Source organism: Pinus tabuliformis, chromosome 8, assembly GCF_031772625.1.
Source record: "Pinus tabuliformis cultivar Carrire ecotype Pingquan chromosome 8, CPIR1, whole genome shotgun sequence".
NCBI classification, from domain to species: Eukaryota; Viridiplantae; Streptophyta; class Pinopsida; order Pinales; family Pinaceae; genus Pinus; species Pinus tabuliformis.
In genome coordinates, this window is record NC_142294.1 from 418,488,903 (window position 1) to 418,501,118 (window position 12,216).

Genomic DNA, 12,216 nt, shown 5'->3' on the forward strand with positions numbered 1-12,216 from the left:
TTTTGGAGAATATCTCGTTCTATCTGTTCAACTCAAGGAACGTAGTTCTATATTATCAACCATTTTGGATTATATCATGTTGTTTCATCACTTATACTCAAGCTTTGATATTTTTCAGGGATACAACTTAATTGGCTTGCATCCGCAGATTTTTCACATTCTCTAATCATTGTGAACAGGTTTTGCTTTGCCATTGACCTCTACATTCTCTGATTCTTTACCCCTCGGAAATTTTGGTTCATGAAAACCCTTGGATCTTAGACCCTCACATATCAACTCAATTCAAATTTTGACAGCAGCAACTTAGGATTGACATATTCATAAATTTATTCAATGATTTTTTGGTTAACCTTTAAATCTTGTGGTTTTGCTCAGAAATCCATTATAATGATATTTCTAACTTATCTTAAAATCTTATTAGCTGTATCCACTTGTACAATTTGTATGAATAACTATGAATTTGATAGTTGAATTTTAGTAATTCATCATTTATACATGTCCCTGTGGTTCTATTTGTAATCAAGATTCAGTATACTTTATTTGCTTTAAGTATTAGCAGTATGACAAATCTGTAGCAGTACAAGGCAGATTAACAAGGAAGAATAGACAACTTAGCAAGAAAATGAAGTTACATCTAGTCCATTTTTCTTTTGTATCAGATACCACGATATTTGTTGGTGATATTTTGAACAATCAAGAGTACCGATGAGAAACAAAATTTCCGGAAAGATTTGATTAGCTTATCTCTAAGCTGCACCTACCATTACCAGTGTAATCCAAAGTATGTTTAAAACTTGTGTTATATGCATTCCTATCAGGAAGGAAAATATTGTTAAATTTCAATGATGAGAGAGGTTATTAGTTTGTTTTAGTCTGGTTTTAGATGAGAATTTCAGAAACTTATGACAGGAGAGAAAAAAAAACATAATATATGAGGGTTTTCATTTTTTGATTTTATATGAGTGGCCTTGCACTCCCATTATGTATCCTTATGTGAGCAGGCCCATTGGCCTATTTCTGGTCATTTGCTGGACATTAAGATACTAATCCTATCTATCTGTGTGGCAGGTATGCAATTCAAGAAATATTCTTCTAGCCAAAGCTATCTCTATTCTTATAGTTCCACAAGAATTCCGTTTTTATACGGAGGAGTGTTTTTAGACTAATTGAAAAGCATATTGTCAGGCTTTTGCACATGTATTTTGATGCTCATGTGTGGCCATATTTGTCATTTGTGTAGCTTTGGATCTCTGTTGGCAGTGTTTAGACTGAATGCTTTATTTTCTTATATATTATTATTTATATAAGAAGCCTGTGCATATATGAGCTAGTGATGTGATGACCAGTGAAAAAGGGATTGCAAATTTGTGTGTCAGTTGATTTGAAGATTTTGTCTTCGATAAAATGATATAACAAACTGGGACGCCATAGCCATCAGTTCATTCCCAAATATGCTTCACACTCACATCAGTTTTCAAGCTGGGAAAGAAAAGAAGCCTTCGTTGATTAGTGAAGAGGGTCCTGCTTCTATAAGAAGCAATGGTGAGAGGGCTCGCTGTAGATTTACACCATTTAGAAGAACAATCAAGGATACTCTTCTTTAACATCTCTGCAGAACACATCTATTCCCCAACTCGATCATAATATCAGTATTGCTCTTTCTTCTCCAACAATGGATGATATTTCTGCTAAGTTCCCAAATTGTTTTAGGGCTTGTGTGGGAGGCCAAGATTCTTCTCCTGCACAGAATTCTGAGTCCCAAGCAAATATGAAGCTACAAATGAATATCAAGGGCAGGAAAAAATCCATTCCACTAGGATTCAGCATTCTACCTATGTCAGGGCGTCGTCCAAGTACCTTAAGGTAAACGAAAATTTCTCTGAGTTTCAGTCTCACATTCAATGTATAACACGTTTTTTATCAGAATAATCCAATTTCTTAATTACCCATTTCATTTTGCATGTTTTATAGCAGATGAGCTCCCGGAAATTGCTACAATCTGGTATGAATTCTCGGATTTATAATAGAAATTCTCACATATCTCGTAGTGAAGATAGAGGTCAGGGGAATTCAAGCATAAGAAGCCTCGGTTTATACAATCAAAGATTGCAAGCCAGGAGAACAGTATGGGTGGATCTCTCTATTTGCTGGTAGATGCCATTGAGCTATTAGAAGGTCAGCAACATCATAGAACTGTCGGCATCGAAATTCAGGAAAAGGTTTCAGTCCAGGTTTTATCCAAAAACATCCTAGGGCTAATGAAAAATGCTTTGGGCAAACCTAGTTTGCAAAACCATGAAGGCTTGGATGACGATCATTATTTGGAGTCAGTAATTTAACGAACCTGGAGATTTTTAACATAAATTCAAATGTCTTTGAGATAGGGCAAGGAACAACATCTGGGTTTCATTCTAAGGCAGGAAGATTACAAGACTCCCTCTCTAAGTATTCAGACTGTTCTGGTTAGTGTCATTCTTTGGAGTCTGTAAAAAACTTTCCGCGAACCTGGAATGAACGCTTCGATGAGTATCGGAGATTCACAAATAATTTCAACAGCATTTCAAATGTATTTGAGATTGGGAATGCCTCATGCTAAAACTGGCGGGGAGCTCACTTCCGATCATAAGCCCATCCTCCTCGAATGGGCTCAGGCGGAGCGTCGAATGGGGTACTCGTTTAAATTTAATTCCATTCACCTCCAGGACGTTTCTTTCAATGAATATATAAAGAAATGCTGGGAGGATATAATCAATTCACAAGACGCCTTCCTCCTAACTTTTCGGGATAAGGTCAATCTTCTCAGAGATAAAACAAAAGCATGGCAGCATTCACAGAAGATTAAGGACTCACAAGAACTCATTGCCGTCAACTCAGAAATAGATGAGATCGTCTCCTCCATTCCCAACAGTGGAAGATCTGTTGCAAAGGCCACAGCTCTGTGCTCTCTTGAAAGGAAAAAACACGCTCTACTCCAAAAAGAAGAGGCCACATGGCGGCTCAAAAGCCGTGCCACCTGGCTAAAAAATGGGGACAGGAATTCCCGCTTCTTCCACTCCTTTGCAAATGGACGTAGACTCAAAAACTCCATATGGAAGATAGAAAACGAGCAAGGTCAATGTTTCTCCTCTCATCATGAAATCGCAGCGGAGGCCACTCGCTTCTACAGGCATCAATACTCGAGACAACAAATTGACATAACCGACTCCTTCTGGGCGGTTGAACATCTTCCGACTATGTTTGATGACGAGGCCAACGATGCTTTTTTCAGGACTGTCACGGAGGAAGAACTTTCTGCTTCCATAAAGTCATTCAGCAAAGACAAGAGCCCCGGCCCTGATGGTTGGCCGGTGGAATTTTTCTCACACTTTTACGAGCTCTTCAAAAAAGATCTCCTTTGTATGGTTGATATGTCTCGTCTCTCTGGAAGCATCAACAGCGCTCTTGCGGCCACTTTTATTGCCCTAATCCCAAAGTCCGATCGTCCCTCATCATTTGGCGATTATAGACCGATCTCATTATGCAACTCTCTCTATAAGATCATTTCAAAAATAATCGCAGACAGATTGAAGAAGGTTTTAAATTCTTTTATATCAAGAGAACAACATGCCTTCCTCAAGGATCGGCTCATTATGGATGCGGTGGCCATGGCACAGGGGTGTATCCACTCTATCTGCACTAAGAACATCAACGCTGCCGCTCTCAAAATCGACCTTAAAAAGGCCTTTGACTGTGTCAATTGGAGTTTTCTCAACATTCTTCTCTCCAAAATCGGCTTGAGGCCCCAGGCTATCAAATGGATTATGGCATGCATGGAATCAGTCCAGTTTTCAGTCATTATCAATGGGATTCCTACATCTTTCTTCCATGCCGAGAGAGGGCTCCGTCAGGGATGCCCTCTCTCCCCGCTCCTGTTTATATTGGTCATGAATTGCCTAAGCTCTCACATCAACCTTGCTGTGGAAGATGGTAGATGCAAGCCGATCCGAATTTGCAGAGACATCTCCCTCTCCCACAGTTTTTTTGTTGACGACATCCTCCTCTTCGCCATGCTCTGCAAGCCATCCTGGATTTTCATCTACATGCTTTTCAAAAAATTCCAGGCTGCTACTGGTCTTTCAATAAATTGTGGGAAATCTGTGATATATCATAATAACTCGGACCCCGATTTGGCGCACTGGATTGCAGATCGATTTGGAATCAATCTTGCCCTCATTAAGGACGGCTTTACTTATCTGGGTTTCCGCCTCAAAGCTATGGGATATCAATTCCTGGACTGGGCATGGCTGGTGGACCGTTTCCTCCACAAGATCTCACGGTGGGAAATGCGTCTTCTCTCACTTGCTGGAAGATACATCTTGATTCAGTCTGTCCTCTCACAGCTATCAGTATATTGGTGTCACCTCTTTCTCTTACCTATCTCTGTCATCAAACAATTCAAATCCATCGCTGCTACCTTCTTGTGGAGCGGCCGATCCTCCCCCAACAAACTTCATTTGGTTAAGTTGGGATCCATCTCACGCCCAAAGGAGAAGGGTGGATGGGGCCTTCTCGATATGCATCTTTTTGGCAAGGCTCTCATATGCAAATCTTTACACAGAGGCTTTTTTGGCAACAGTCCATGGAGTCTCTTGATAAAACAGAAGTATCTCAAAGGACGCCCCTTGGCTCATTGGCTTCATCGACCCACTCTTGGCATTCGATGTGGCTCCCCCATATGGAACTGTTTTAAAAAGATTCATCCTTTCTTCAGGAATCATCTCAAATGGACTCTCTACTCTGGCTCCTCCATTCTCATTGGTATTGACCCCACTCTTTTCAACCTGGAGTCTATGATCCCCCCTCCCCTACTCTCATTTTTCCATTCTAGAGGCCTATTCACATGGAATACCCTCATTGACTCCTGGTCGTCTTTAAATCTGATTTGGAAATCCGTCCTCCAGCTGGCAATCCCTCCCCCACTCCACGCCCTTTGGCTATCCTTCACTTCACATTTCTCCCATCAGGGGATTCTCCAACATGGCACAAAAGATTCCCTCATTTGGTCCACCGACTCCAACATCCATATCATCTCTGTCCGGAAAATTTACTCCTCCATCATTGCTGATCTCCCTCCCCTTTCCTCTTTTTTTCCAGTCAAGTTTTGGAAGGCCCCTTGCCCTCTTAAAGTCATACTTTTCACATGGCTGCTCTTCTATGATAAGAATCTCTCCTGGGATGTCTTACAAAGAAAGGGTTGGCGAGGTCCTGGTCGATGTGTTCTTTGTCTCCAGGACAATGAAACCAATTTCCACATGTTTCTTCAATGCCCTGCTGCCCAAGCAATATGGCATGAACTCTCGCTTCTCCATAGTTTCCCTCTCAGTCTCTTCTCTTCCATTCAGGATGCTTTTATATGGTGGGCAGATCAAAGTTCTGACAGACAAGCGCTCTTCTGCCTCACATGCTGGTATATATGGTTATGGAGGAATCGGCGCATTTTTCAGGCCTCCAGCCTGCCTTTGAACTCCATCCTCCCAATCATCATGGGATCTTTATCCACTCAGAACTGACTGGCGATTCCAGCAATGGTTTTTACATGAACATGTTTTTTTCTCTATGGCTGTAACTGGTTGTACATCGGCATTTACTCTCTACTATCAGGCTCTCTATATATGTTTTTGCCTTGGTTGATAGCACATGTTGCTGCTTGCTTTATTATTTTGATTCTTAGCTACATGCAGCTGTTTATATCTCACGCATCTCCATAACAGACTCTCTAATTATGTCTTTGCCACGGTTGATTAGCTCAAGCTGATGCTCTCTTTATATTTTGATTCACAGCTCTTAGCTGCTGTTATATCCCACGCATCTCAATATGCGCCCATTCGGAGCGTTGTATTCATATATTCCATAGACTGTGGTCACAAATGTAATCTCGATCCATATATTTCAATATATATTATGCCGATTTTTTCCTACTGAAAAAAAAAAAAAAAAAAAAACACAACATTTCAAATTTCAAATGAGAGTAGTCTAATGTGTTCACAAATTTGTGTAGAAAATAGAATTTAATTTGTGTAGAAAATAGTTGAAATTCTACTAGGATTTTTTGGTAAATTTGGTTGAAATTCTGGAAAATTATTTCAGGATATGGGATGACAGTGAGTTTTTAATGAGGTTGAATCTATTTCCATCCAGACATTTGAAATAAGGCAAAGAACGACATCGGGTAGTCGTTAGAAGCGAGGTAGATTACAAACCTTCCCCTCCAAGTATTCCGACTCTCTATTGAAGCCATGAATGTTATAAGCGAGGACTCTCTATTGAAGCCATGAATGTTATAAGCGAACCTCAATACAGGGTTGGAATTTGGATTTCTCTTTCCCCGTCATACAATGGAATTTGGATTTCTCTTTCCCCGTCATACAATTTTTTTTTGATGTTTTGGGTCCTTATGCCGTCAAGAAACGTTATATTAAAAATTTTGCCCTTCAAGAGTGATGTTCTCATAATAAATGAACCCTTCACTAATAAAGTTTTGATTAAAAAATTACCATTCAATAAATAATTATGTTGAAAATTTTCATATATTTATCGTAATTTTCAAAGGCAACAAATTTATTGGCTGTAAAATAAGTTTAAAAACCCAGAAAATTTTTGAAAACCAAAAGAAACTTTCAGTGGAATGTCAATTTCAAGGCCAAGAAACCATATTCTGCATAATGATAAACCCTTGTTTTAAAGAGTTGTGAGCAGTTACACATACAAATACCTTGTGAAATAAAAAATTAAATTACTTATTAAATCAAAAATTAAAACGTAGCAACACCCACAATGTTTGAAGAAAAAAAAAATCAATCACTAACATGAAGCGCAAATTTGCAGTTTCCTGGCAGTTTCCTTGGAGTCAATCTTGAACTGGGCGTGGAAAAATAAGAAGAGCAAGTAAAGACGAGGGAAATGGTTAAGGAAGAAGTTTGAGCTAAGATGTGAAGACTTAGAAGAGGATGGAAGCATCACAATGAAAAAATAAGAAGAGCAAGTAAAGACAAGGGCAATGGTTAAGGAAGAGGTTTGAGCTAAGATGTGAAGACTTAGAAGAGGATGGAAGCACTGGAATGGAAAAATAAGAAGAACAAGTAAAGACAAGGGTAATCAAATTAAGGAAGTTGCTATATATTGAAATCCTCATATCTATATTAATATTTATTTGAAGAAGAAGTAAAGACAAAGGCATATCAAATTAAGGAAGTTGTAATATGTTGAAATCCTCATATCTACATTAATATTTATTTGAACTTTGATTTTGAATATTAATCTATATAGTTAAACTTTTAAATTTTCTTAGCATTTCAACATCTTAATAATATTGTTAAATCTTACATTGTAATCTTAAATTTGAAATATTTTTTTTTATAGAATTATCAAGATTTTATTAGATCCTCATATATATATATAAAAAAAACATAATATATAACAATTACATATTTTTTGAACCACCCCTTACCAAAATATAATTTAGGTTGATTATATTATTTTCTATATACTATTTATAAACATTATATATATATATATATATATATATATATAATTTTAAATATATAATTTTAATAATAATAATTATTAATATATTTCAAAGTTAGAAAAAATCAATTATTACAATTTTTATTAAATTAAAAAAATAATTAAAACAATAAATTCAATATTAAAAATATATAAAACACTAATATATATAAAGTTCAAATCGAAATTCCAATCCTGGTGGAAGTGAATCAATTGCCCTGGAAATTGAGGGGCAACGATACCATTTATGTAGGAGTTCGTGTTCAAATCTTATGGGATGTGCATGATTGGCTGTTTAATCCTGGACTAGGACATGCCTTGTTCATTTTCAAATCCACGATGCCACTCAACTCCCTCAGTTCCAAACACAACATCCACTGTGGCCTGTCTTCGGATTTTTCCTTTTTCATTCATACATGGAACTAGAAAAAAGTATAACATGTAATGAAATCCCATTGATCCAAATTGAGTAAGGAAGTCAAATTCCACACAGTTATATATCCCCATTGCGGAGTATGTTTCCCATTGTATTTTTGTCCATAACTAAGTTCTATAATCTTTCATCCTTCTATAAGTACTTATAATCGAAGAATTAACGGGTTAATGAAAGGAAAAGTGCATAACGGGGCACAGAAACATTATGTGGTCAAAACTTTTGGGCATAAAAACTGCGCTGCACCATAAAAGAAAACCTTAGCGCTTATTTGTAATTGCAAAGTAGGACCATTTACTGAAAACATTGTTGCGAAGATTGTGGATGTGATTTACAAGCCATTTTACCATCCTCGTCAAGTTATAAATATCCTTCAGTTGACATGGCCATTTTTTTAAAGAGTATTCAGATATTTTTACTAAATCGCGTTTCTTTTTAAGCTAAAAATCCTTGAGTTTACATGGCCATTTTTTTAAAGGGTATTTAGATATTTTTACTAAATCGCGTTTCCTTTTAAACTAAAAAAATGATAATAAAATTATTTAACATACAAATTTTGTCTTTCATACTCAATATTTTGTAGCCGATTTTTTAACATCATTCTCATTTTTTGAGTACTAAGAATTAGCCAATTTTATTATTAATAAAGCTTACAAGTTACGAAGCTGCATGGTTTCAGAATCACAGTGGGTTTCTCTCGTACCAATTTCTAAAACTCTGCTGTTATCTAGTCGTCTCCTATACAACAGTATAATATATTATTTTTAGAGCAAGATTTGAAAAAAAATTTATTGTAAAATACAATAATCCATCGGGAATCGTGAACAACTACTATACCTTAAAATGCTAATAAAAAATTAAAAGCTAACAGCAATCAGACGGTAGACTCTTGTGAAATTTATGAAATGAAAAATTAAAAGCTAACAACAATTAGACAGTAGACCCATAGTGTTTGAAGAATAAAAAATCAATCACTAACCTGAACTTTGAAGCACCAATTTGTAATTTCCTCGCAGTTTCCTTGGAGCCAATCTTGAGCTGGGCGACAGGCGTAAGTTTGAATGGGCAATGCGTTGAGAGAGAGTGTGCACTGTGAATCATGAACTCGATTGTACAAAGAAAACAAGCCCACGGGCCACATTCGTTGGGTGAAAGACAGGGAGACCATGCAGTGGCATGCACAGATCCCCGAAATCGTCCAGGGAAAGATTCCAAATTTTCCCAGAGAAAAAATCTTCGGCTAAAGGAATGGTGCGACTCGCGGGACAAGTGGGAATTGCCCATTCTCCACAAAAAACTAAATCTCTGGCGGAGCGAAAAATTCGCTGCTATTGGGGACGAGACTTCGTTTTTAAGAGAAGAAATTTCAGGAAAAATGGCTATGGCCATTGGCTGCTCCCACATGCTAATTTCGATTCCTCCCACATGCTAATTTGACAGCCTCGGCCCTCTTGACATTTCCACAATTCATTGAGCTACTTGCCTCATGCAGCCAAGAGTTTCACGCTGCAGCTGAGAGTAAAGCATGATGTCAGGCGAAAAGGAGCTGCGCGAGAATAGGAAAAGGAAGGAAACAGTGTGTGTGACGGCCCTGCAGGCTGTGAGATAAGGGAATGACGTTTTTCAAAAAAATTCCAACCCTAGGCGTAAGAACGTTTTGGAAAAAGTTCCAGACGTCAAAAAAACGTTTTTTACTCTTCCGGGCACGTCAGTCAAAACGGGCATGGACAAATTCCAGCCGTCAAATACGTTCAAAAAGCCTTATGACGGGCAAAATGCCCGTCAAATTCCATCCCTGCCTCCATAGACAATGCCTTTCAAATGTCTTTCAAATAGGGTAAGGAACCACATTAGGTTTTCGTTAGAAGCGAGATAGATTACAAACCTTCCCCTCCCAGAGAGGTTTCTTTTTGGTAAATAAGTTTTTGTGAGATAAGTTTGTGGATATATAATTGTTTTGAGTTGATTTTATTGAGAATATTTAGAAATTTTTTAGTGGGTTTTTTCTGGTTTAATTTTTCTAAAATTTAAGAATTTATTGAAATCACAAGTTTGATGGGTAACCCTTGAAGTGTTCTAGGAATTTTTCACGGTGCTGAATCTATATATATGGTCAAAACACCAATTTAAATAACACAAAACAAGATTTCACCTCAAATATTTCTGCCATTTATTGAAATCACAAGTTTGATGGGTAACCCTTGTACAATTGAAGTGCCCTAAAAATTTTTCATGGCGCTGAATCCATATATATAGTCAAAAAATCAATTTAAATAACACAAAACAAGATGTCACCTCAAATATTTCTTTTTCTTTATTAGTGTATAACTTATAGATAAATAAATTATCCACTAATAAATTATTAAATTTATTTATTAATAAATTATGTGAAAATAACCTATAAACCAATAAATTATTAACATATAAATTATGTTAAATAATCTATTATTCATAATAGCTTATATGCCAATAACATATCTTCCATTAATAATTTATTCACAATTATAAACAAATAAATTATCATTCATAAATCAAGCTAACTATTTTTATTATTATAACTGTCTAACACCATCGAATTTCCTTTATAACTGTCTAACACCATCGAATTTCCTTTTTCAAAATGTCTATCGATTTCCTTGATTATCCTCCATTAAAAGGCCTTCCACAGAACTTTGGAGACCTCCAAATGTCTATGGATATGCTTGATTTTCCTCCATTAAAAAGGCTTTTCACAGAACTTTGGAGACCTCCAATAAAATTGAAACGATATAGAGAGAGGCCTTTCACAAAACTTTGGAGACCTCGAATAAAATTGGAACGATATAGAGAAGATTAGCATGGCTCTTGCGTAAGCATGATACTCATAAATTTAGAAATGGTTTAAAATTTTCAAGTCCTAAAGTTGTGGTTTGTGGTTAAATTGTTAAGTAGAGAATGCTTTACTATTTTTTCTCTTATTATTATTATTTTCTTTTAATTTTCTATCTCTTTTCTCTTATCAACTATTTTTTCTTTCTCTTTACTTTTCTCTCTAAAATATCATCAACTACTCTATCTTCTCTTTTCCCTACCTATTTAGACTCTTCTTTTTTCTTTCTAACCCATCTTTCTTATAACTAGCAATTGTCCCAAAAGGTACAAAGAGAGGCCGATAGGATTATTAAATTGGAATTGTTGAATTTTTTTAGAAGAGATATTGGTTCAATCAGCCTAGTCGCCTACACTGCCACAACTCTTCTCAGTAAACCCTGACAACGATTCTGCTTTTGTGAAAAATTAAAATTTGCACCAGTAAACGTCACACATATACCTATACAGCTGGATTGTTGATTGATATCTTTGGACGTTGAATAATTTAAGGTAAATCTATTTGCTATTATGCTTTTGTGGAAAAATGAAAATTTGCACCAGTAAGCATCACAAATATATACAGTTGGATTGTTGATTCATACCTTTGGACATGCTCGATTAATGAATAATTTAGGGTATAATATATTACTTAAACAAAGGATCAAAGGGGGAAGGGGTGGGGTTTGTGTACTGGATCAAGCCTCTGAGATTCATGGGAGAAACGAAGGAAGAATCCCTGCCCAAAACCTCCTCTGCAATCATCCACTGTACCCTCTCAGTTGGATGAAATTTGTCCCAGTAAACATATTCCTTGGGATCCTTGCAGATTGAGCACCCTGGATCCAACCCACAGCCTACATGGCCATTGTATGGACCATCTCCATAGAAAACTTGTTGACCCACCCCGTACCTCCTAGTCTTCGTCATCCAAAATGAGGTCTAGTCTGCAGCACCCTAGGCCGATGGCCTAGGCTGCCCTGGTTCGAGTCCCCCTGCCGACAGAACCCTCCTCGCTCTCTTTTTCACATTCCCCCTCAGGTGAGAAAGGATCCATAACCCTATATAATCTTATTAATGAATATTATTATATATAATATTAAGGTTTAATCCTATTCATATTACCAAGAATAATTTAAGAGAGTCATAAACTAAGCAATATGGGGATTAACAAAAAAAATTAATTATTTAATCTATAAATAAATAAAAATAATTTTTTAGGAAGAAAGTGCAGGGATCTAGCATATGTTGATACTCCAGCCGTCATCTCTATTTAAATTAACAAGTCTTTTTTTCAATTTCTAAGGCCTCTCTAAATTTACGATAATGAAAATGGTCAATCCTCGCAATGACCTTAGCCTCTTCAATGGAGATGTGATGATTGGTATTTTCTG

At 36.7% G+C, this 12,216-nt stretch overlaps 1 non-coding gene across 1 annotated transcript; it reads left to right on the top strand.

Moving 5' to 3' along the window:
* The first annotated feature begins 10,757 nt into the window (after positions 1–10,757).
* On the top strand, positions 10,758–10,865 carry LOC149235832 (U6 spliceosomal RNA). Its single transcript, XR_016246805.1, has one exon. It is a non-coding gene; the product is annotated as a U6 spliceosomal RNA (small nuclear RNA).
* Positions 10,866–12,216: the final 1,351 nt, after the last annotated feature.